This window comes from Prionailurus bengalensis, chromosome F2 (genome assembly GCF_016509475.1).
Source record: "Prionailurus bengalensis isolate Pbe53 chromosome F2, Fcat_Pben_1.1_paternal_pri, whole genome shotgun sequence".
Lineage (NCBI taxonomy): Eukaryota > Metazoa > Chordata > Mammalia > Carnivora > Felidae > Prionailurus > Prionailurus bengalensis.
The window spans coordinates 39,520,814-39,526,957 of record NC_057353.1 but is presented as its reverse complement, the minus strand read 5'-3'; the positions used below and the strand labels follow the sequence as shown (position 1 = coordinate 39,526,957).

At 39.5% G+C, this 6,144-nt stretch overlaps 1 non-coding gene across 1 annotated transcript; it reads left to right on the top strand.

The window, feature by feature from the left end:
• The first annotated feature begins 5,699 nt into the window (after positions 1-5,699).
• LOC122496160 lies at positions 5,700-5,807 on the top strand. Its single transcript, XR_006300699.1, has one exon. It is a non-coding gene; the product is annotated as a U6 spliceosomal RNA (small nuclear RNA).
• The last annotated feature ends 337 nt before the right edge of the window (positions 5,808-6,144 follow it).

Genomic DNA, 6,144 nt, shown 5'->3' with positions numbered 1-6,144 from the left:
ACGTCCAGATATATTGCTATCAGCCAACCTGGCGTCTGAGATCTGGAATTATTAGCATTACATTTTAATCAGGAAGGAAGCTCATAAAAAATGGTTTGGTTTTTTGTTGTTGTTGTTGTTGTTTATTTATGAGGAAAAATCATTTTCACGTTTCCATCATTTTTTTCCTCCTGAATCTTCTAGTAAGACAATAGAGAAATTGTTTATAGATGGTTAGATGGTGTTTCTTCTAGCCTGAAACAAAACAAACAAATGTGTGTGCGTGGATGAATAAATAATTTTTTGCAAAAGAATGCAAACTCTTCATGGAACCAATAACATAAAATATAAATTAATGTTAATTTTTCTGAACATGTTTTGTCACTTTCCAGTGGAGCAAAAAGATAAAAATAGCTTATGGAGAGGGAAACCTGAAATGTCATCATGCTTGTTCTAAAAACTGAAATTTCATCATGTGTTCTAAAAACTCTTACGTGGTGTCCAGGTAAATCAGCAAAAACCTGCGAAAGGCTTTTACGTAGCTCTGTCTCTTGCATTTATGGCTTTATTTTCTAGAAGATTTTATAATTAAAAATCCCCCAATTCCAAATTATTCTAAATATGTGAGAACAACAACAACAACAGCAAACCTTCTTATTATGGTAAGCCCCAGGTTAAACCATGAACCATGTCAAACCTTCACGCCTCTGGTCAGAACGTTGACTTTCAATCAAAAACCTTCCTGCTTTGGTTGTGAGCTCAGCTACAGATGACAGGAAGAGTACATCGATTGATTACAAATAACATTCAAATTAAATGTACAGTTTTGAAAGAGAAGGATAAGAGGTGGAAGATTCCCCCCTCCCCCAAGCTCACCGTCCCAGGATTTTCCAGAGATAAGAATGAAAGCAAAACTAAAGGATCTTTGGAAGCAGGGTTGTTCTGCCATGGATGAGGGATTACTGATTGGCTTTTTAACTTCAGCTTTTCCAAATAGTTGTTCAGTTATTTAATTTACTCTACATGGAGTCTATTGATTATTCAAGTTGGCAGTCAATTTTATAGGGCACCCCGCTGTTTCTTTGCTTAATGTAGTCAATGATTGTAATTGCTTGATCAGTGCAGCCCATGAAATAGGTTTTGTGTCTTTTTTACAATGCATTGATGGCTTTATCTGATGCAGCCTTGGCAGGGCCGGGTTTTACAGCGCTACCCGGAACTCCCAGAGGTCTCTAGATTAATGGCTATGGCGAGCCGTTGGAGCTGCTGATGCTGCGCTCCAGAATGTACTCACACATCTGGCATGCCACACTTGGCGTTGGCTCCAGCTTTGTGTTGTGCAGTTACAGAATCTCTCACCAGTGCCTAGTTAACTGTTTTCACTAAGGGAATGAGATAAAAAGCCATCCAGAGAGCTGTTGGCACCCACTCCCTGTCACTGTAGTCACACATTAAAAAATTCTTTTTCAGTCTTTTTTTTTTTTTAAGAGGCAAATGATGTATGGAAACAACAAATTACGTGGAATGTTTATGTGTTGAACTCTGTTTGGATTCTGAAAAGCATCCCATGGGTGTTCGGATTTCCTGTAAACCAACAAGCAGCCCCCCTCCTTCCCTTCACCACCGCCTTCCCTTGGATGAGAGCACGATAGTATGAAACGCATCCAAGTTTTCCGTGTGAGCTGACAGGGGCTTTAGATTTCGAGAGAAAGGTGGATAGCAGAATCACAAATGTGAAAAAGAGGCCTGAACCACCCTCCATAGCTCATTACAATAAAGGTAATTCTCCTGTCCTTCAGTGAATCGGGTTAAATTGCTCAGGCATCATTTCCCTATGCCTCATGTCAGTGTTTCATATTTGGTACAATTTGAATTGCATTATTAGACATGTAAAATGTAGTTTTAATAAGTAGACCAAGAAAAAGTAATGAAATATGCAAGAGAGTTGCATAAATCCACGGACAATATAATTATATACTACACATACACGATTTACAATGCCCAGGATGATAGCCACAAAAAAAAAAAAGAAAGAAAGAAAGAAAGAAAGAAAGAAAGAAAGAAAGAAAAGAAAAGGAAAGGAAAAAGGAAAAAGTGTGATAGATTTTTAGACCAGCTGGGCTCTGAGTTGCTTTTCTCAGTAGGTTTTGACATCGAAACTGGACAGGTACAGTTTCCTTATTAATACTTTTCTCTCTGAGTAATAAACTATAAATGAATAATGCATCTCTGAAAAGGAAAAGTCTACTGAGAAGACAGAAAATAATACTTTAAATTCGTAAGTCTACATGGAACTGAAATTTCCATTAGAGCAAGCAATTGTATAAGAATAACATATAGGTGTATGCAATACTAATCGGCAAGCTTGTGCACAAGAAAGGTATTAAAATTTTCTGAAAATAACCATTCTCATTTTTAGATTTTACAGTCATTGTGTGATGTCATTGCTAGGATAATACCACCATTAATTCAGGTTTTAATGCATTTACAATAGAAGGCTCTCCAGCAAATTCCTTTCTCCCCCTTTACTTTCTTGGCCTTCAGACACAGTCTAAACATATTTTATTCACTTCACGCATAGCCTTACATACTACACAACTTTCTTTCCATATATAGAATGTTATTATTTAATAAGTTGAACAGAAAGAAGCCAAGTCAGCAATTTATACTAGTTTACTGCTGGCCCAGGCTTTGAAATATGAAGAAATGCCTTTTTCTTAAGGACTGTGGAAAGCATCTGACTACTCCTCCACTCCTAATTTCATTTTACTTTGAAATGTTGTAAAAATGACTGTCATTTTGAAATAGATGTCTGAGTCACTTTTCCACTGCTGTGTGCATTGAGATGGTCTGTGTGGCTGAAAGCCTGCCTCCCACCCCCCTCAGCACACACCCATACCATGAGCGGCACAGCAAAGAGTGACATAATAACTAAACAAAACACTCAGAGGAACCAAAGGACTCATTAATATGACAGCTGACGAAAGGCCTTGCTCCGAACCGATCGAAGAGAACTTGTGATCGTGTTGGAGTCCAGAGATGGAGACTCGGCAACCTGAAGTCGGGGGAGATCATCACTGTCCTTGTTAGAATGAGCACATCCCATGGGGCATCGGGGTGGCTCTGTTGGTTAAGCCTCCGACTCTTGACTTTAGCTCAGGTCGTGATCTCATGGTTTGTGGTTCGAGCCCCGCAACGGGCTCCGCGCTGACATCGCGGATCCTGCTCAGGATTCTTTCTCTCTTCCTGTCTCTCTGCCCCTCCCCACTCTCGCTGTCTCTCTCCCTCTCAATAAATAAACTTTAAAAAAAAAAAAAGGAAAAAAAAAATGAGCACACCCTACCCTCTAACCTTGTTCCCTCCCAGCGATAAAAGCTCAGTTAGTTGGTCCCTTAGGGAGACCCTGTGTATTCAATGGAGGCTGATCTTATGGTGGGATCACCTGGATGCTGGGTGTCCATTCATGTCTCAGCTTGCCAAGCATTGGCTTGAGGGCTGGGTCCCCTTCTCCATACCTTTCACCCATCTGTTATTGATTGTAAAGTTGCAGAGGGCAGGGCCTTTGTCATTTTCACTTGCCTTTTATTGTTCCTTTTGGTAGCAAGGTGTTATGCAGATGTGGACACTTAATAAATTCTACAGTGCAGAGCTTTGTTGCCCCTACATGAAAGGAAACATGTCACAAGTGAAAATAAATACAAGTGGGCTTCAGCATCCATCTGAAAGGATGGGAAAGTATTTGAACAGCAACAGACCTTTATTTCTGTTATCTTCTTCCCAGGGTACAAGACTGTGGAAGAGGCAACCAGAACAGGAATAGCTTTGTTCTAAAAGGTAGATTCAAAACCCTGCTCTGGCATTTACTTGCTATGTGACACTGGGTGAATTACTTAATCTCTCTGAACCTCAGTTTCCTTTGAGATAAAGCCCTCGGATTGTCCAGGGTTGCCAGGAGGATTAAATCTCTTAGATTTGTCTGTAACTGCTGGTGAATATAAAAATGTGAGTTCTAAAATGAGAATATAATTGCTAAAAAGTAAACTGAAGCTTTACCCATTTTCTGTGAATCACGTTGTGTGCGGTGTTTCCACCATTAGGTCAAGGGCACTCCACGTATATTGGGAAAGAACAGACCCCGAAAAGTAGGCAGAGAAGACAGGGCAGGAAACTGGGGACTGGCCACGTCCCCAGTCATAGTAAGTTACAAAAACTGGCCGTCACGCGATGCCATTTTTAAATTGGGAAGGGGAGACCATTTAAGAGAAAAACAGCCTTAATGAGGAATACACTAGAAATTATTCGACTAAAAATTTACCAACGTTTACCAAAAGCGGCCATGCTTGGCCCATTCTGTCATCATCTCATGCCAAACAAAATAAGCCATTCTTCACACTCACTACCATCTCTACCACAACTGGCAAGAAACAAGGGCCTCAGCAAACAAGAGGAGGCAACCTTAAAAGTGAGAAAGTGACTTTTCCCATGATTCTGAGTCATAGTGAATACACTTAATTTCTACTATAAAGGCCTTTCTCTTTTCCATTAATGCTGACCATGATAGGACACTCTGGCTCATACACCAGCAGAAGGGAAGAGAACAGTACATAAATCAACATTTATTGGTTACTTAGCACGTCTACGAGATAACGAAACATACATATATGCTTTTTCATACATGTAGGCAAGTATGTGTGTGTTTTTATATTCTCTGACTCAACTTCTTTCAAATCTACGGCATAAACATATTGTGTCTACTCTACTGATAAAAATCTGAAGCTCAGAGAGACGCTAAGTAACTTCTCTGAGGATTGCACAGCTCATCAGGGGAGATGCAGAATTTCCACCTGCGGTGGCTTACTCTAAAACATGATTTTCACCCGTCCTCTTGATGCCTTGTGTTATCAGTAAGTGGTAAAGTCACGTTGCAAAATTTCCTTCTTGAACTCTAGATTCTTTGAGGACTTATTTGTGGGCCTGCCATCTGAGTGTGATAAACCTATCTGCCACATAATTCTAAGTGCGTCCTTCCTGCTTTGTGTCGGGCACGCTGGTCGTGGTCTCATCCAGAAAGGTGTGCAACAGCCGTTCTGTTCTGTGGCCTTCTCTCTACCCTGTCATGTGGAACTCTTATCTTGGCCTGAATAAAGTCCAGTTTGGACATTCTGGACTTTGAATATTCGGGGGTGGGGGGGAACACCTATTTATCAATAAGCTTTACAAATATTCTAAGCTCATTTACAAAAGATTTTGTGTTTGGGTAATGGTTTCATGCCAAACACTCTCAAACCACATGTTTTAATTTTAAAAAAGCTTATTGTCCATGCAAAGATTGCATCTGATAAGAAGTACACATATCTAATGTGAATTAAGGAGTTGAAATCTTTTTCACAATAATTCAAGTATTGCCCTTGGGTTCTTACAAAATCCCTTTTCCCATCAAATCCAAGACTTTGAACTTATTTTTTTATATCAGGATGATACCGTTTTTATTTGGGTTGAATGTCTAGAAGGTGGTCTCAACCTTCTGCAGCCTGTGGGCAGACAGAGCCACACCGTGTTCACGTTGGCATCGAGAGTGTTTGCTCACACTTTGCTTTGCTAAAACACCATGCCCTTGAGTCAGATACCCCAGTGGCACATTCAACGCAATGATGGAAACTTAACCGGATGCAAGCCCAAACACAGTCTTTATAAAAAGGCTATTAAAAAATATGTTTCCTGTGCTCGCTTCGGCAGCACATATGCTAAAAATTGGAACGATACAGAGAAGATTAGCATGGCCCCTGCGCAAGGATGACACGCAAATTCGTGAAGCGTTCCATATTTTTTTGAAAAAAAAAATTAAAAAAAAAAAATATGTTTCCTACGATATTGCAAACCAGTGCGTTCATAAACCAATTGGTTTATAAACCAATGACCATTGATACAATAGAATTTTTAAGCAAAAATTTCTGTAATTGGAGAAAATTTATTAAATTCCTCAAGAAACAAAAAGAAAAAGTTTTATTTATCTGCACTTGCATCCTTCAAGTAACTATCAGTATGTTAAGCGTCCATTTCACTTACCGTATTTTATCAATGTCTAGGACTATATTTGCACAGTTAAATCAGCTTATCAGTGAGATGTTAGTGAGCAGCTCAGAAAAACGTTGTCTTTTTAAAAAT